The sequence below is a fragment of the Ailuropoda melanoleuca genome, chromosome 20, assembly GCF_002007445.2.
Source record: "Ailuropoda melanoleuca isolate Jingjing chromosome 20, ASM200744v2, whole genome shotgun sequence".
Classification (NCBI taxonomy): Eukaryota; Metazoa; Chordata; class Mammalia; order Carnivora; family Ursidae; genus Ailuropoda; species Ailuropoda melanoleuca.
This window is the reverse complement of record NC_048237.1, coordinates 29,306,087-29,326,287: the sequence shown is the minus strand read 5'-3', so window position 1 is coordinate 29,326,287 and position 20,201 is coordinate 29,306,087. Positions and strand designations below refer to the sequence as shown.

Genomic DNA, 20,201 nt, shown 5'->3' with positions numbered 1-20,201 from the left:
GCCTCTATATTTAGTTAAGGTTTGTGCCTGTACAAGACACTTACTGAAGGACTGAATTTTCTAAACCTTGCGAGCAAGGAATCTCTGCCATGAGATCTGCCACCACTGAAAAGGCTCCTCGCTTGTTCCCTGGGGCTCAGAGGTCTCCATAACCCCGAGCATTCGAACAGGCCAATTAAGATGACCTCATTTAGAGGACAGGGTGACCAGCCTCACTTCCATAAATGCAGTGAGCACGTACCGTGTTGGGATCCAGACTGGTGACTACCCGATCGGACAAAGCTTGCTAAAACTTAATTTGATATGACAACTCTATTGAATTGCTACCAGAAGCGATCATTTTGACCAAACCACAGGGTTCCTAAATTTTACATTTAGTAACAGACTGAAGATGCTGAAGCCTCCCACTGCTGGAGCATGGATTCTCATGTTCTTAAGCTGTTGCTTAGTCAGAACTGATACGTGGCTAAGGAATAAGTTTCACATCTAGCTCTCAAGCGGAAATTTCAGAAAGATTCTGTAGCTTCCCAGCTGTGAAATGAGCTGCTTTCCATGGTAAGGGATTCTCTGCCTTCTTTTAAAATCTCTCCCCGTCCCATTGATGTGAGTGTCATTTGGGGCATGGCTACCTCAATGTTAAGGGATATATGGCACTGTCACGATGGCAAAAAGTCCGTGGGTTTCCTTCTCATGTTTTTGACATTTAAGGACATCTGCAGAAAGGTAGACGCCATCTGTGCTCTCCTGCTGGCAGAGACTAAACACCTGTACGGTAGACACCAAGCCAGGATCCCGCTCTGTGTCAGGATGGGCCTTCGGAGAACAGAATCAATTATCCTCTGCTTTCTTTTTTGTTTCTCAAATTCTTGGGCAGGCTGAAGAGGTCAAGTTTTAAACAAGCTGCTGTTGCGTTCTTACTTTTTTAGAGAACGTCATGTAGAAATTTATATCCAAAAGCAACATAAAGGAGCAGCAAAGCTCCTGTCCTTCTCTCACTAAAAAATGGAATAAATTTACTTGGCAGCATCTTTGCTTCTACTGAATGTATTTATTTCTTAAATGAGACAAACCTCTTGCCAGGCTTCTCGCCCACTCTGCGGGGACATAGGCCTCCTTTGCATAACCTCTTCTTCCCTTGGAAAAGAATGAGAACGCTATGCTTTAATCTTTTGGCATTTCTTGCTGGATGCAAGTAGGATACTAAAATGGATTTAGGTCTCAGGAAGGAGAAGTGAATGAATCGTCTTCGTTCCCTTCCCCCTTCAATTATGTGTGGCCCAGCATGGTGTTTTTACGACTCACGGAGTAGGCTGCAAGCTCAGATAGACACATCGGAGACTTGAGAAAGCAGGGCAGAGCAGCCTCCAAGGTTAAGGTCTGAAAAAGAAACCAATCCAGATCCATGGGCTGAGGTTTGAAGTTTAAGACTAATGGCCGTGACTGTTTACACAGACAGAAGACAGTTATTTAAGGGTGAAATCTGATCTACCTTTAGCTCAGCCAAAATGATGATCCAAGAGAAATGTAATGCTATGTCTTCTTAGACTCAGCTGCCGAAGGGTCCTGCAGAGCAGCGGGGCTGGTGGGCTGGGACCTGCTGCTCCGTCCCCGGACCCAAGGCCCAGGGCCCTACAGCAGAGCTTCCCCCCCAGTGATGCTGGGCGTCCTGACAGCAGGTGGGGATTCAGTGGACTTCCAGAACGTTCCTTCCCAGCAGACAGAGGGGTAAATGAAACCGGTCCAAACCTCAAGTGCTAAAAGCAGCAGGCAGCCTGCTTTGCTGACACTGTCACAAAATCCATGGTCTAGAACAAGGCAGCCATTATTTTTCCCCTGGTCCGGAGAGAGCTGGTCGCCTGTATTGTTTTCTAGCTTCAGAAGCACCAAATAAGGACGACTTTTGGTTCAAGGTAGGAGCCATGACTGTTTATATGACCTCACTCTTTCTTACATAATATATTCAACAGGCCCTTTAGGCCTAAGTTTAAGAGCTAAATTCTGCCTGTGGACAAACATGTGCCATTCCCATCAAAGTTGGTGTGGCTTGGCTGTCAGACAGCTGGGGGCAAACTTCACTCTTCAGCAAGGATGTGATGGATAAGTAGTAGTTTCCAAGACCAGAAGATAGCGCTTTAATAGAGACACTGGAGGAGTATGGGAAAAATGCCTTTAAAGCCCAAATCAACAAATACTTCCCATCATTTAGGAATGTGCTTGTGGACCTTCCTAGCTTACAAGGTAACCCCTGAGAGAGGGCCCAGCACCTGTATGAAGATCATTCAGGATCTCTTTGGGCGAGCCTCCACTGCAGGAGAAATGCGGCCCGGGGCCAGAAGATCACACTTCCAGCTGCTGACAGGCCGGTGTCTCCCTCTGGGTCACTCGCTGGGGAGATGCATGGTGGGTTCTGGAGCAACAGATTACATTATAGTTGCACTTCATCATTTCCCTGTCCCCACGCTACACACAGACATTTTATGGTAATTGATCTTTGATTTGGTAACTTTACAGATTTATTGTACACTACTTTGTTCCACAACGAATTTTATTTTATTTAATTTTTTTTAAGTTTTTTTTTTTTAAGATTTTATTTATTTATGTGACAGAGATAGACAGCCAGCAGAGAGGGAACACAAGCAGGGGGAGTGGGAGAGGAAGAAGCAGGCTCTCAGCGGAGGAGCCTGATGTGGGGCTCGATCCCATAACGCTGGGATCACGCCCTGAGCCGAAGGCAGATGCTTAACAACTGCGCTACCCAGGCGCCCCAAATTTTATTTTATTTTTAAAAAGACTTTATTTATCTATCTATTTGAGAGAGAGAGAGAGAGAGAGATTGAGATAGACTGAGTGAGGGAGGGGCAGAGGCAGAGGGAGAAGCAGGCTCCTTGCTGAGCAGGGAGCCCCATGCAGAACTTAATCCCAAGACCCCCAGATCATGACCTGAGCCAAAGGCAGACACTTAACTGCCTGAGCCATCCAGGCGCCCCATTCCACAATGAATTTTAAATGACTTCCATGGGGTCTTGGGAACTGCCCCACATCCCCATAACACTTAAAACAATGAATTTAACTTGAAAACAATATTACTCTCTCATAATAACTTGGATGATTATTTTAAAAACTGAAGATAGCCTTTACACAGCTAGCATCAAAAGTGAATCAAACGTGAGGCATTTGAATCCTCTGATTTTCATTTAAAGACAAGTTCCAAAAGAAGAGGTCATCCTCTCGGGGGCCCTGTGAACATTGTGCAGCCCTTTCCGAAATCCTACAGAATCCTGCCCTAGGTGCACAGGAGAGGAGGCAGAGGGCAACACATCCCACATCCTGACAGAGCGTGACATCTACAGATCACTGAAAACAGTCTGACTAGGGTCAGCTTTAATCATCCCCAGCTCCCCACCACCCTAGCACAGAAAGTAAAGATCTATGCTCCGAAGAAATAAAACAACACAAGAAAACAAAACAAAACAGCTGACTATACCCTAAAGGAAAAAAAATCTGTACTCTAAAAAGGAAGCAGTGGGGGGGGGGTAATGGTGTGACATTTCCTGCCCCCCTCCCCCCATGCCTCTGCACCTCCCCTCCCTTCGCTCCATGGTTTCCCTTCCTGCTCAGGCTTCGCTGCCCATCTTCCCTGAGGTATCAATTTAGGCCCATGTGTTGAGCCCTGTTAATCCAAGTTTCGACTTGATGCCCACTGGCGTCCGGTCCATTGCCATGTTCACTGCAACTGAAATGTAGAGACTTACCCTGAGACACGTTCAGATTCTGGCTTCACACACACTGACTCTGGAACTCTAGAAGGCTGATTTCGTTTCACATTTTCAGTAAAGTCTTAGGCTCCTGGCCTACCACTCAAGAGCACCCATAATCTCAACTCAAGCTGCCTTTCCCCCTCTCTCACCTTCTCCAACCCTGTACCTCAGAGCCGACTCTGCCTTGGCTCATGTTACTCCTCCGTCTAGAAAGAACATTTCTACCCACCATTGCTCGGAGGGTAAATCCATACCTGTTCTAAGCACTTCACACATCTCACTTAATCCTTACAACAACCCTGAGAAGTAGAGACTATTATTATACCCATTTCAAAGATGAGGAAGCAGCGGCACAGAGACGTGACCCAGCCTGCTGAAGTAGCCCAAACAAGGACGTAGCAAGGCCAAGGTTTGAACCTAATGGCCCAACCCCAAAATCTGGGCTCCTAATAATGCTAAGCTGCCTCTTCCATAAAACCTGCATGTCCCAACTCCAGCTAAAATTTCGTTCTCCTCCCAAACTCCATAGCCCTTTAGTAGTGTCTCTCCTATGGTCCTACCATTTTCTGCCTAACTTCCTAGATGTTTAGGGGCATTTCCTCTTTCCTGGCAGATGGTAAGCTTCTTAAGGTCAGAATCCATGTGGGATTCAACTTTGGCCCCTAGGGCTCACCTCTGAGCCCTGCACATGCGCAGTGGGTACCTGTCAATATTTGTGGGTGGAAAGAAGCAAGCAAGGAAGGAAGAAGGTACCCACTCAGCAAGGGATCCCAGCTGGAGCGAGGAAGCACCTCATTCTTTTTCTCATCCCTATATAGTCGCACATTGTATATTAACTTTTATTCTTTTTGGAGCAAGTGCAGCTGCTCTGATAAGGAAAGCAGGTAGCCTGGAAGGTTAAAGCTGTGTCCTATGTGCATGGGAAGCAACAGGGGTCAAGTTCCCCTCGGTTCTTCCCATATACAAGAGCTACTTGGAGAGGAAGTAGTAATGACAGTGAGGACAAGAGCAGAAATAACAAGGAAAACCACTAGCCATGATTGCACACCAGTGCCGAGCACTTCACATCCAGTGTCTGCGATCCTTTCGATAACCCCGCAAGCTAAGCCTTGTCATCCTTATTCCACAGATGGGAACTGAGATTTGGAAAAGCAAATTCTTCTGCTCAGGGTCACGAGCTGGTAAAACACAGCACAGAAGCGTGAACCAGATCTGCTTCCTTCCGGGTCGGTCTGGGCTCTGTGCACTACAACAGCAATGCCTACATAGTCCCCCAGGAGCTAAGAAAAGCAAGCTACCTGGTCCATTCATTCTTTACTTCCTGGACTCTCTCTTTGGTTTCGTCTTTTTTTTTTTTTTAAAGATTTTATTTATTTATTCGACAGAGATAGAGACAGCCAGCGAGAGAGGGAACACAAGCAGGGGCAGTGGGAGAGGAAGAAGCAGGCTCATAGCGGAGGAGCCTGATGTGGGGCTCGATCCCATAATGCTGGGATCACGCCCTGAGCTGAAGGCAGACGCCCAACCGCTGTGCCACCCAGGCGCCCCTGGTTTCGTCTTTTAGCTGAAAAATTACGCTCGCACACACCCAGTGCTTCCAAGAAACCAGATAACAGTAACCTACTTTCACATCGCCCAGAGAGTTCTTAATTACTAGGAACAGACAGGACCATGGTCATAAAAATGTACCAAGAGATATCCAAGAGGGTGGTGTGGATGCGGAAAGGGGGCAAGGGATGGGGCCAGACAGATTTGCTTGGAGTCAAAGAGGCAGAGAGAGAACTAACTGTTCTGCTTAGAAGAAAGATAAATCACTTTTCATTAACCTATAAAGTTGTCTTAGTTGGGCCACAACAAACACTTGATGCGTTCACAACATTGCCACAAAAACATTTTAGTGGTCTTGGGTGTAAACAATGGTTTTACACAGGAAGAGCAATGCTTTTTACCCTGCAGGGGCAGGGAAAGGGCGGGGGGAGAAGGGAATCCCTCAAAACGCAGCACACACTTAAACATGATTCAGCTGTGATTCATCCAACCTGGAGTAGTATTCTGTTCACTCTAGGATTCTGGGTGCAAAGTGTTCTCTCCGTGCTGGCAAAATCTTCCCGTGTTCCTGAATGGTAGGCCACTTCCGCTAACATGCTCTCAAGTTCACAATACGTTTAAGATAGATTCTTCTGCGTGCAAGGCAGAGTGGTGCTGGCGTGAGCAGAAACACTAATAGCTACGGGGAGCCTCGTTAAAAACCAACCACATTAATAGTCGTGCTTCTAAAGATAAAAGCCCCCGTTCAATATTCTTTATCAGCTTGATTGAGCCAAACTTGACACATTTGCTACTCATTTCTCGTCATGGTGATTTCAAGTCTCTGACTGTTCCCTTGAAGGCAGCCTTCCATGGAAAGCACGTGCTCCGGAGGGAGCGTCTGGGGAGAGAGCGGCAACCTTCCCCTCGCTAAGGGACTCCGGGTGGGGGGCGTGTGAGCTATTTAAGAGTCCCTCAGCTAAGCCTCCTATAGTGACTAGAATATAAGGCAGGCAGTCTGGGTTCCATGTGTTCAGGGAGTTTCACAGCAATCAATTTCTAACAGACCCAGGCAGGAGGGACGAACTCCGTCGTCCAGCCATTGCTCTGATGTGTAAGTGGTGTTCCTTCTCAATGGAACTTAAAGGAAGACAAAGCCTCGCAGCCTAATCTAAATGTCCTCTGCTCTGTTGTCCTGGGCACTGATCCGGGGCTCATCCTTCTTTCTGTATCTCTCCCTGTCTGTACATCCTTCATGGCCCTGCCACAGAACACGGTGGAAGAAGAGCAGAGGCTTGGGAGTTAGACTCCTTCGGCTCAAGCCGTGACACTCACTTCCCAGCTCTGTGACCTTGGGTAAGTCACGTAGCCTTTCTTGCCTCGGGCTTCTCACCTATAAAATAGGACTGAGAAGAATAGGACCTATTTCATAGGGTTTTTTTTTTTTTTTTTTAAATAGGCTCCAGGCTCAGTGTGGAGCCCAGCATAGGATTTGAACTCACGACCCTCAGATCAAGACCTGAGCTGAGATGAAGAGTCAGACGCTGAACCTACCAAGCCACCCAGGCACCCTCTAGGGACTTAAAGGGAGTAAACTAGAAGGGGGATTAAGTTAAAACAAAAGGGCCATATAGGGTTAGCTATTACTATTCTTTTTTCCTTCCTATCTTCTTCCCTTTGCTTTCTTTCAAAAAATACTTACTGAATATCCCCTTGACACAAGACTCTACACAGGACACTCTGTAAACTTCGAATATAGACAGGGTAGAGTCCTTGTCCTCCAAGGAAGGACAGAAGGTAAAAAGCTATAGTAGAAAAAGCTCACCAGTGTGAGACTTGGGAACGGGGCTCTGGCCCCAGCACCATCACTAACTTCTTTGTGGCTTCCTCACCTGTAAGCCCAAGATCCTTCTAGGGATCTTGACAACAGAAAGCAAAAATAGTACCCAGCCAGGCCCCACACACCATGCCTTCTGAGTGATGATACCATCAGTACCACAACTCAGAGGGGACAGAAAGCGTCTCTAGCCGAGCCAGTCACGGAAGGCTTCATGGGCTCCGGATTTATGCGTGGCCTTGAAGGGCGGCTGGGAGGCTGGGAGATGGAACTGAGGGGAGGAAGGATGATGTGCGGGGGCACAAGAGTATTTGGGAACTAGTTAACAGCACATTTTGGCGGCAGCTGCGAACTGGTCTGGGGAAAGCAGGAGGGAAGAGAGGCGCTCTCAGCTTTTGGAGGGCTGGTATGCATACAAGGGGCAGGTTATGAGGAGGAAATCACACCAGGACGGCGGTATGGGGGACACGCCTGGCGGTGGCCTGCAGGACGGACCAGGTGGAGAGCGAACAGTTGGAAGACAACTGCACAAGGCAGCCTTGAAGACTCAGAGGCTGGGGAGGGAGGCTTCCCCATGGGACAGCTGCCTGGTCTGGGGGACTCCTGTCCCCTCTCTTCTCCACAGTTCTCTCAAGTTAACAAGAGGATGACAGCAAAGTGTAAGCACGCTGCCTGCACATGGTAAGAACTTAGTAAACATTCTCGAGAAAGCAAAATAACGCACGTGAGAACAGCTGTGAACAAGAATTCCTATTCACCTGGAAGTCAGTTATTGGTGAAACACATAGCAGGTGACAACAAAAGGAGGGGGCCCGTGGAGACTTCGCCCAGGTCACCAGCCCTGTGAGCAGGGAGAATATGAGAGAGAGAGAGTGGGTAATCCAGGAGAATATCAGGATGTGGTGGAATGGCGTGCACCTCTCCTTGGAGACTGACCGTGGGTTAGTGGACACTGCAACTGCTGTGTAGACCAGGGAGAAATTAAAGTCAATGCCCTCCCTGGACCTGGATCCCTGACCTACACTCGTGGTCCCTGAGGAAGAGAAGAGAGATACACCCTCAGACTCTCAGCCTAAAACCCCCAATAGTGCCAATCACAGATACCACTGCATCCCATAAAGAGACAGTATGCATAACTGTCACCATTTTCAAGGTGAGGAAATTGGGCTGAGTTGGTGAGTTGTACCAACATGGTGAGTTGGTAACAGCTGCACCCAGAGCCTGGGACTTTGTCATGGACTTGAAAGCCTGTTCCCTTCCCAGCTGTCTCTCAGGGCTGTTTTTGCCCCAGTCAGCCTTCACAAACAGATCTAAAACCACAGTGCAAAATACAAGAGCGTGAAATTGGAAATAAAATAGGTGTTTCTACATCTATTTAAATCCCATTTATTTTTAATAACTACTGAGGTTAGGCTTTGCATGAAAGGTGAGAAGTTGGTTTAAATCTTGATTTATGTCTTGGTTGACTAGTAAAATACTGTCATTCTACTCAAGTGAAGAAAAGGCCCATCGAAAATGTCACATTTATTTAGCTTTTCTTAAAACTAAGTGCGCATCTCCTGGGCATTTTCTTCTGTGGTCTAAGGCACCTGTGATTTGCCAGATTTTGTTTGCTGGTATGTCCCCTTCCTCCAACATGTGCGGATACATATGTGTCTGCAGGTCGATGGCAACCAAAGGGCTAATGCTCACCCTGTCAGAGTCACACATAAATTCTCATCCTAAATGGGGATCATTTGTCCTCTTAGTTAAGTGTCTTTGACAATGTTTATAAACTGAAGGCATCTGGCTCAGAATGGGGGCTAAGACAATTGCAATAAAAAATAATAGTAATACAAATTGGTTAGCAGGCGAGTCTTGAGTATGAGCAAAAACAATTATGTCAATAAGCCTACCCTGATGCGGAAGTAAATGAGAATATCAGGCCATGGATCAAGAAGCTCACATAGGCATTGTTTTAATTAAATCCACAAAGCGTTGCTATTCCTAGTACTTCCCATGGGTCCCTCCTTCCATTGATCTTGGGGGTCCCCTCTTTATCTCCATGGCCTGGACAATCTTCTGGGGTTTTCCCACAATCATCTGATCTCTTTATACCTCGTTCCACATACACTTCCTGGGGTGACCCCTGTCAGCCTTGCTTACTGATGGGTGGCGAGTCTCTCATAAGACTTAATCTAAGAGCTCAAAGATCTCTCCTTTACCTGAACAACAGCAGAAGAAATTTATCTCTTAAACTCACTCCTTGAGCTTTTGAGTTCATACCCTGCCCGGTTGTGTCCCATTACCAGGAAAGAATATCCACCATTGCTCAAAGTAAGAACAACAAGATTTCAGGTTGAGACAGCCCCTTTCTTCCAAAAGCCTGAAATAGCAGGTAAGTGCTTCTTTCAATCTGTTCAGATTTTAGTCAAGCACATTTTGGTTATTCTAGACCCAGAAAACCCTCAGAAATCAGAATTCATTATGGAGGGTCAGAGTGATGGAGATGGATGACAGTCAATCAGGAATTAATGAGGACTGCGGAAATCCAACCAATTTCACCTGGAGATCTCTGTGGCCATCCATCTTTTCCACCATCTGCTCCAAATTTGGACCCATGCCCTGAGAGGCAAAAGACAAATGCATCCATCTTAAAAGTCCACCCAGGTGAAATACCATTAAATTGCATTATTGCCCAGAACTGCAGAGAGAAACATTTCTTTCCTAGTTAATCTGGCAGCCATCAGTTGTTCCCCATTAACTTGAGAGAAGCATCTGGTTTATGTGCTAGAATAAAATACCTCACAATCTATCAAAATTAAACCCCGAAGAGCTATTACTGAAATGAAGGACGGTCTCTTATTTGTTGGAGGTAGGTAGATGCATGCTTTCCCACGAAGTTCATGTTCCGGCATACTTATCTTTGGGATCTGCATTCCCTGGATGAATAGGAAGCTAATAATCATACCTGTTTTATGATTTTAAGCAGTCCAGGTTAGCATGAATTAAAGCACATTCATATGGCTGTTGTTGTGAGAGACAACAGCCACCTCATGGTAAAATATTACTCTTCCCGAGGGCTCTCAGGTACCTCTGTCAGCATGTCCGGTATCCACAGGCATTCTCACGTTTTCCCTGCAGTTGTTTGTACTCTGATACAGAGTCTAGACAGAGCACAGAGACAGAGGAAGGTCTTTGTAAAATGTTTTTAGACCAGAGAGGATAGAAAATGATCTAAAACACATTGGATTTTAGGACACCTAAAATAAGATTTCTTTCATTATACCCTGATCTCACTGCATGAGAAATAGGTATATTCCTGAACTATGTAATGGAAGTCATTGAATAAATCGGATCTCTTTATCTCATTATTTAAATGAATTCCCTCTCCTTCCGTGTGTGTGTGTGTGTGTGTGTGTGTGTGTGTGTTGGGTTCACATGAATAAACAAATATTTCAAAGCTTTTTTAAGCCAAAGACTACCTTTCTTGAAATAAGTACTTTGAGAGGCACCTGGGTGGTTCAGCAGGTTAAGCCTTCAGCTCAGGTCATGATCTCAGGGTCCTGGGATCGAGCCCTGCCTCACGCTCCCTGCTCAGTGGGGAGTCTGCTTCTCTCTCTCCCTCTGCCCCTCCCCCTGCTTTTGCTTGCTCTCTCACTCTCTCTCTTAAATAAATAGATAAATAAAATCTTTTTTTTTTTTTTTAAAGAAACAAGTACTAATGAATCATAGAACTTTACATCAGAAACCAGGGATGAACTGTATGGTGACTAACATAATATAATAAAAAAACATTAAAGTAAAAAAAAAAAGAAACAAGTACTTTGAAATATACTGTTGTTCAACTCCAAATGCTCTCTCCCTCATTTATATCAGAGTTCTTTGAACTAAACTACGTTGGTTAGGGAGAAAGGAGAGAGAGGTAGAGAGGAAAAGAGAGGAGGTGGGAGAGAGAGGGTGGGAGAAAGAAAGTGAATGCAGTCAGAGAGCTTGCGCAGACAGGTCTCCCCACAGGGTCCCCCAGTTACATGGGACCTCGATGAGCGTGATAAGGGAGTTGTGTGTCTGTCTGCTCTCTCCCCAGACTGGCTCAGTTCTCTTGTAACCTGCATAGTATAAGCATCTTGACATGCTCAGTGGACATGCGTATTTTACACAACATGCCACAGCTGCAGAAAAGACTCCCCAATCCATGACTGGGTTGACACTCAGTCAGTCTAAAACAACCAGTCAAAGCACGGAATCATAAAACCGATACTCTCATTCTATCTATAGATATATTCATTGATACTTATTATAGATATTCACAGAACTTATGTGTCATCCTTGTGCAGGGCCCGTGCTAACCTTCTCTGTATCATTCCAGTTTTAGAATATGTGCTGCCAGGGGCGCCTGGGGAGTGCAGTCGTTAAGCGTCTGCCTTCGGCTCAGGGCGTGATCCCGGTGATCTGGGATCAAGCCCCACATCGGGCTCTTCCCCTGGGAGACTGCTTCCTCCTCTCCCACTCCCCCTGCTGGTGTTCCCTCTCTCGCTGGCTGTCTCTCTGTCAAATAAATAAATAAATAAATAAATAAATCTTAAAAAAAAAAAAAAAAAAGAATATGTGCTGCCAAAGCAAGCACTATATTCACAGACGTTGGAAGACACGAGTGTACACTCAGTCACAAATCTGGTACAGGAGAAATGCCTTGTCTTTGAAGATGGGTCCACTCTCTGGAAGTCCCAATTTCCTGTATAAACCAGGAATCTGTTATGATTTTCAGGTTCCAGTTTCTTTAAAAAAGATAAAAAATTCAAAGACAGCCGAAATGCAATCTGACTGTGGAATCTGCCTAGATTTTTATGACCTTCCCCACAATCTTTTATTTATTTTTTATTTTTATTTTAATTTTTTTTAAAGATTTTATTTATTATTTATTTGACAGAGAGAGACAGCCAGCGAGAGAGGGAACACAAGCAGGGGGAGTGGGAGAGGAAGAAACAGGCTCCTAGCAGAGGAGCCTGATGTGGGGCTCGATCCCAGAACACTGGGATCACGCCCTGAGCTGAGGGCAGACGCTTAATGACTGCGCCACCCAGGCGCCCCCCCACAATCTTCTAAAGTTATCTTGTTTATACTTAATTTGCCCACAATTTCTGTTCATCCTTGACAAGTCTTTCTAGGACAATGGTGTAGCTTCAGAAAAACACCTCTCCTTTTCACACTCATGAATCGTGTGTTTACATAACATTTAGTTACATGTCCTAAATGGAAAAAGTACAACTGGTGTAAACAGGTTTGGGGAACAAACAAGTCTCAGTTGTCTCCTGATTGCCCTGATCAGGGAAGTGGGAGGGGCCACCAGAGAGCAGCTGCCTCGCCCGCCACCCGCAGGGCACACAGACCTCTGGCCTGCAGGCTGGGGCACCAGGACACCGCCTGGCTGGGAGTGGACCTAGTGAGCTTCTCTGAATCTCAGTTGAGGCTCAACCAACAAAACAGCTAATGAGCTATTCTCATGCTGGAGAGGAAAAAAGCTGACCAGGTTGGCCCTAAGGAGAAACTGTAGGTTGGTCTCTAACCTGATGCCTTTCTAAGGCCTTGAAGGGTTATTCTGTCTGCTCAGTTTTTATCTTACATACTATTGGATAAACTTCCTCATCAAATGCAGTAACACTGCTGTAAACAGAACAGAAAGAAAAAGTGGTCATGCTTTTGGCCAAACAGAGAAAAACTAAAAAGGCAGAATATATATAAGTATATAGAAATATGTGTTATATAAGCAGATATGCTTTAGAACATATATTATATAAAAAACTATATATATTTCATATTTATATTCATATATAACATAGTATATATTATGTAAACATATATATCACACATATTTATATTATTTTATATTTATATGTAAAGTGTTATTACATATTTATATTATATATAAAGTACGTATTTTATATAATATATATTTTATATACTTTAAAGTATATATATACTTCTATATACTATATATCCTTATATTCTGCCTTTTAGTTATATACACGTGTGTATGTATGTCTCTAAGAGAACATACACATGTCTCTGGCGTGCGTGTGTGTGTGTGCATGCCCTTATCTGACGGTGCTTCATGAGGCGTGGAGGTTCACACTCTTCAGATAATTTGACTAAAAACTTTAATCCCTAGGGGGTAATCAGAAGGGGGAATGAAGCATGAGAGACTATGGACTCTGAGAAACAAACAGAGGGATTCAGAGGGGAGGGGGGTGGAGGAATGGGATAGACTGGTGATGGGTAGTAAGGAGGGCACGTATTGCATGGTGCACTGCGTGTTATACGCAACTAATGAACCATCGAACTTTACATCGGAATCCGGGGATGTACTGTATGGTGACTAACATAATATAATTAAAAAATCATTAAAAAAAAAACAAAAAACTTTAATCCCTAAAATTCCAGCTGGATCGAGAAATCGGCCTAGTCGCCTTGGTTCGTTACTTCAGACCGAAGTCCATCATTTCACTCACCCTGGCTGCTATCCAGGGTTTGGATAAACATAGTGTGGATGAAAAGTATCTGAAGCTGAATCCAGTGTCAGGGTCAAGGAGGCCCGCCCATGGTCATCCACACGGGCCAATTCCACTTCGTCGCCACTTTGCAACACCTGCAGCTGTGACGGATGGTAGATTTAAAGGGCCTTTATTTAGCTCCTGCATTTTATTTATTTATGATTTATCATTTACATCCTGCCTACTTCCACGAAAGATCTGACGCAGCTTAGCTCTTCAGTTAAGCCCATTCTTAACCAGTTCAGTCACTTCTCCTTCATCCTGCTACGTCCAACTTCAATGGAGTAGTCTCCCCAGTGTGATCAATTAACTCGGACCCCCGTGGTCTGGGCCTTCCACTGAGCAACAAAGGCAGTGCGTTTACAGAGTCTGTGACCTTTGGATTACAGCCCCAGCAGTATAGGAAATTCTGGCAGCTGGTCCCAGGGTATCCCCTTTGGTGCCAGGACATCTCAGGGGTGGTGTGGGCTGTGGAGACCCACAAGGCCGTCAGCAGCTCCACACCCTGTGCAGAGAGAGCTGAAGAGTGGCTTCAAGGACACTCCCTGGTGAGGACATAGGCTGTCAATAAGCGTCCCATCTAGTAGGGGTCTCCATCAATATGTTCAATAATCACACACCCTTTTGTAAGAAACACAAGAAAGAGCAGAGCCTCAATCTCAGCTACTACTGCTTTCCACCCGCCCACCTCCACCTGCACCCGTCAAGTCTCTAACTCGATGGAGCAAAGTACCCACAGCTGTTATTTCAATTTGCCATGATCTTTCTGGGCTGAATAGATCGCCTAACTTTACTCTGCTTGGTTTTTCCATCTAGACCTTAGTGATGAAAACTCTGGTCATGGGCATGCTTCAAGAACCCCAGGGCGAGAACTGCCATGTGTGGCTACAGCAGAAGCCCCTGAGTGTCGCTGTGCCTGAGGGCCGCTCCTATCTGATCCCCTGCTCAGGCACCCAATCCCTTGCTCTTGGCTTTTCTTTGTAAGAATGGCAGCTGCTGATCTCAATCCCTCCAACTCTTCCCAGATAGTGAAGAAAGCACTGCATTCATTTACTCTTGTTAGCTAGCCTGCTCCGCTGCTAATTCTGCTCTCTGAGAGGATAAATCGCATTCGGCACCTGGTACACAGCTGTCAGTGTAAGGGGCTGTCCTCGGACAGAACAGAGATGCCTCATACCACCAGAATATATTTTTCCATTAGTGGGCACAGATTGGCATGCATCAAACTCACTCTCCCACCGACCTTCTCCCAACCAATAGCAGACATGTGCAAACAACTGGTGGAGTCCTTGGGAGTGACCCGTGGCTGCGGAATAGTATGAAGCTAACTTGCGTGCACAAGGACTGAATCCATGACCCACGCTGATAGATTCGCTAACGAGGTTTACAAATAGACAGATGATCCAACTGCTGGTCTTGACTGGGATGGAAGCTATCTTCACAGAACAGGAAACTCTGGGCTAGATTCCCCAAGGGTCTTCCTCAGTGGTTCGCTTTTATCTGCCAATCAGCACTCTGTCCCAACTACCTGACAAACCAATTACAGACTTAGAATATGCTTGACGCACCAGGGGCAGGGCCTTGAACTCTTTAGGAATAAAATAACAAGGAATCTATAGACGCTATTTTATATGTCTGAAGTATAGGTATGTAAAACGTTTATTCTATATTATTTTACTCTCATAAGTCAAGGCAAGTAAACGTAGACCCTTGTCCTGGGTATAAAAATGCATACAGACCAAAAGAGAATCATGCTTCTCTATCTATGAAGCACTTCCAAATGCTACCCTTGTGTGGTATCGTTATGACAACCTTGCTTGACAGTCGCGGTGACTGGCATATTCTCCATCACTGGCAGATCAAGGTGTCCCCTCACGTTGCTGAGCTGCTATCCTCCTGGGCAGTGCCTCTGCAGTCCTGGGGACTGACAGGACCCTGGGCTCCGGCTCCCACAAACTCTCTAGGAACACGCCTCAGCCACAGAAGGAAGTTCCTCCTGGTCTTTGCAAACAGAAGACACCTGTGGCAAAACTTGTGCTGGGGCAAATGTCCCAAGAGAGAAGTAGACGACAGTGTGACAACTGCCTGGGTTTATGTCCCCAGCCTATCACTTTCCAGAACAAGTTATCCAGTTTCTCAAAGGACTCTTGGTTCCCTTCATGAATCATGAAGAAAATAAAAACAATATCGACATCCTATGTTCTTACAAAGATAAAAGGAAGGAAGGTGATTTGAGAACAGCATGGCACCATCCAAAGAAGAGTTTAGATACAGTGAAAGCTGGGAAATTAGACTGGCCAAACCCTGGCACCAGGGGAGGGAGACTGACAAGAGACTCTAGAACGGGCCAGGCTCACTTCTCTACTTCCCCTTCCCGCTCCAAGCACACCCCCCCCGGTGATGACACTAGGCCACCTAAACCCTGTCCCGGTGTGTTGTTCTACGAGGAGCTGAGGTTGTCTCAAGCATAGTCCCAGGTAGTGACACAGCACAGGTAGTTTCCAAAGGAAATTTTCAGAGTCCAGAGTCAACCAGCACTCGGACAGTCGCGCTCTGTGACTGTTTGTTTTTAGATGCTGGGCTCTACCTCGCGACCACTAGCTCCCACCCATTTTCTTTCCCTAAAGCACTAAGTGGAGCATCCCCAGGAAATGTCTGCTGAAGAATGAGAACAGGGATAGGTATCCATCAGTTGATTATTCATGGTCCAGAGAAAGGAAAGGACACAAAAGAACCAAATGCCACCACCAAAAAATCCCCCCCCACAAAAAGTTTTGTTAATAGCCCTGATAAGAATGGAAAGCCCAGGGAAGAGGGCAAGTCTCTCAGGAACTGTGAGACTGAGTTCCTGACCAAAACACATCTCAAATGCCTCACAGGCCTGTGGAGATACTGATCCCCTCAGCCCTTGAGCAGCTGGGCACAGCCCGAGGGAGCTGGGTGACTCCAGCGTCTGAATAAACGTTAGCGTTTTCCATGTTCCTGGTCATGTACGGGACCCCCAAAAAGCCATAGCAATGCGAAACTGCAATCTCCTCTTTACAATACAGAGAGCCAGAGATAAACTGAATACCAGGTTGCCCAGTTTGATTTATTCCCTTGCCTGATTATGACATCAAGGCCTCACAAGCAGCCTGTGAACGAGGCAGCCACAATTTACAGGTGCATAAGCGGGACCTCCAAGAAGCCAAGTGACTTGCCCAGTGTCATCCTCTTCTAAGCACCAGCCTGGCCCCAGTTCTGCTCATTCTCCACCTCCTGCACAGCATGTGAAATGTAGCCAGCCAAGGGGTGCCTAATTCCTCAATCTGACTTCTCTTCTAATGAATGTAATCTTAGAAGATGCAAGAGTGGAAACCATGAGTGAAAAGTAAGGACATTACAATGGGAAGAGGGTAGAGCAGCTTGGGGGAACACTGGCAAGATGGAATGAACCTCACTTGGAGGCCAAGTGGATACCACAGTGGAAATATCACAAATGGTGTGGAGAGATCTGGCCGCAGGCGATGGCTGGATGAGGAAGAGCCTCTTGTTGGTGGGGGAGGGGGGAGGTTGGCTGGGGTGGGGCCAGATGGCTACCTACCCAGAGCAGGATGTCAAACAAGCTTTCAGGACTGTCAGGAGGGGGCCACCTAGAGATGGAATTTGGCAGTCATTTGCCCAGAGAAGGAGGCTGAAACTCTGGCTGGCTGAGACCTTGCAGGAGAATACAGCCTAGATCTGGAACGTGAGGGGGTCACTGAGCTCCCATGGAGAGGTCTGGGAGCTCTGTGGCCCCAGGTTAACATTTATAATTAATTGGAGAGCTAAATAACTACACCTTCCCTTTAAGCTCCTCTTACATCTACGTCATGTTAAAGAATATTAAAGAATATTCTTGACCCCAAGGTCCCAGAACCCAAAGTTGAACTGCACTGTTATAGGAATCTTCACTCTGCAGAGCCTCAGCTCCTGGAATGAGTGGGATCTCCTCCCCGTACAATCTTTGGACTAGCCCGATCTACAGAATTGCAAAGCAGAACCCAAAGAGGACATTCTCACCTCCAAGAGATAGGTGGAAAGGAGCCTGGCTCTTCATTGGCTAATTTCAACCACCCTCATATGAAGTTTCCTGAAATTGTCACTTACTCTGCAAGGCTGACTGTCCTCCCACTGCAGCTGGCCCAAAGAAAGGAGCTGGTGGTCATCTGACGTGACTGTCCCACCACAGAGGACGACAGTGCCTGTGCCTTAGCAGAGAACCCGGCACAACTTTGACAGTAACGTTGCAACACTGTCGGCACAAAAACCGTGACTACGAAGCTAGAGACCGAGCTTCCAGCTGACCTCTCCTCTTCCCCTCTAAAAACCTGGCATCTCTCTGACCCATCAACTGGCAGTGAGCAAGCAAGACCGGCAGCCCAATCACACAGTTAATTCTGGCTGCCTTGGAAAGTGAGAAAGGAGCCGGGGGGAGAGCCGCACCTACCGGGGCAAGAATGCACCAGAGCAGCAAGGAAAATCTTCCTACAAGAACATCATGATCGTGACTTACCGAAGAAAAGTTTTAGCTAATTATCTGTTTCAGTTTCTCATTACACCGCAGATAGGTGGTGGGTGGACTACTTTGTTTCAGTGGCCAAGGTACCTGGAATATTTTATAATAAAGTATTTTAATGGCCGATATGTGTCACTGTAATTTTAGTGAGGAAATTGAAAAACACTCATACTACAGGCATTAGACATGCGTGTGAGAGTAGATGGAACACGTGCATTCCTATAAAAGGCACCCTAAATACCCGTCAATCTGGCACTGAATTCCACTGGAGGATAGATGTTAGGTTTCTTCAGGGAATGGAGAAATGGCAAAAAAAAATCACGTTATCTGTCACCTTGTCCTGTGGGCTTGGCAAAACAGGAGAAAGTGCATAAAAAGCTAGTCCCAGAATCAGCTTTACTATAACTCTTGCTACTTATATCAGAGGATATCTGCAACTATCTCAGCATCTCTTAGTCTCTCAGCAGACAGGTTCATGCGTGACTTATCATGAGTTAGGGGGCTTCTCCTAATCCCACCACATAAGGCAAGTCCAAGCTCAAGGGGGAAAAGTCAGGAAGGGGTGACCTAGGGAAGACAGTTCCTAGGTTGTCCACCGCACCAAGAACAGAAGCTTCTCCAAAGGAACACCTCGGGGAGAAAAGCCTTTGACGGCTTCGAAGTATCTCTCCATAGGTCAACAGAGAATAGAAAACCAAAGATGCGATCAGTGGAAAACAGTCTCGACAGAGCCATGGGATACAAAAATCTACCGAAACGATGAAGGGTAAAAACAGACCCCAAAGATTATTGGAGAGCTGAATTCTATAGGAAGGAAGGGAAGGATATGAATGTAACCATCTAGAATCTATAATCCTGCCCATCTGATTTTTACTCATTTTTCCATGTCCACCACAAAACTAGCTTCCTCAATAATAAATATTTGTTGATCATTTAGATTATGTGCCAAACACTCTAAGCACTTTACAAGTCTCAACTCCTTTCCTTATCAAAACAAACCTATGCGGCAAATTGTATTATATATCTCCATTTTACAGAAGACAACATTAAAGCACAAAGAGGTCAGGGGCACTTGGGTGGCTCAGTCTGTTAGGCAGCCAGCTCTTGATTTTGGCTCAGGTCATGATCTCGGGGTCCTGGGATGGAGCTCTCGTTGGGCTCCATGCTCAGTAGGGAATCTGCTCAAAGATTCTTTCTCTCTCTCCCTCTCCCTCTGCTCCTCCCCCACGCCGGGGGGGGGGCTAACATGAGTGTGCACGCGCTCTCTCTCTCTCTCAAATAAATCAATAAATCTTAAAAAGAAAAGGCACAAGGAGGTCAAATAAATTGCCTAATATCACACACCTAGTAGGAGACAATGCCTGGATTCACACCTGGCCATTCTGGCTCCAGAGCCTCTGCTCTTAAGCATTACATTTTATTGTCTTTCAGTGAAGGGGAATGTCCAAAGAGAGAACAGTGCCAGTGAAATGAAATGGGTTCTACCTTACGCTTGCTGGAATACACTCGGTGAATAAATTCCTACCGCTTTGATTCTGTGTTTTCCAAGGAAAGTGAACACAATGATTGCCGCCCCAGCATCCATCCCACCTCTCCCGCATGGTGGGGAGGACATGGGAGTTGGGCAGACCAACCGATTGATGAGGTCCCTGAAAAAGCATACCTTCTATTTGCAGAACAACGACCTGCATTTTTAGGTATGGGTTAGCCTCCTGCGAACTTGGGGAAGGCAAGTCTTTCCTGACCATGCATGAGGTAACTGAGGAAATGACGCTGAAAATCTATACAGCTGAAGATCAGACCCAGCGTACAATGAAAACAAGCCAACGAGAGCAGTGTCCCTTGAAGTCCAAACTGAAATGGTCATCTAGCCTCATTCACTTCTCTAAGAGGGAATAAAAACAAATGTCATTTACGAACAGACAACTGACAGGCTAGCTGTGCTGTGTCCTTCATGCATCCTTCAGTGCTCTCCCTGGAGAGCCGGGCTGGGGCTTCCCAGCCCCAGGGTG

General features: G+C 46.0%; 1 protein-coding gene and 1 non-coding gene across 3 annotated transcripts in view; both read right to left on the bottom strand.

The window, feature by feature from the left end:
* Positions 1–20,201, bottom strand: part of SAMD4A (sterile alpha motif domain containing 4A) — a 206,099-nt gene that overhangs the window by 109,454 nt on the left and 76,444 nt on the right. The gene's annotated exons all lie outside the window — the stretch shown is intronic.
* On the bottom strand, positions 11,393–11,497 carry LOC117797320. The gene has a single exon (XR_004622253.1). It is a non-coding gene; the product is annotated as a U6 spliceosomal RNA (small nuclear RNA).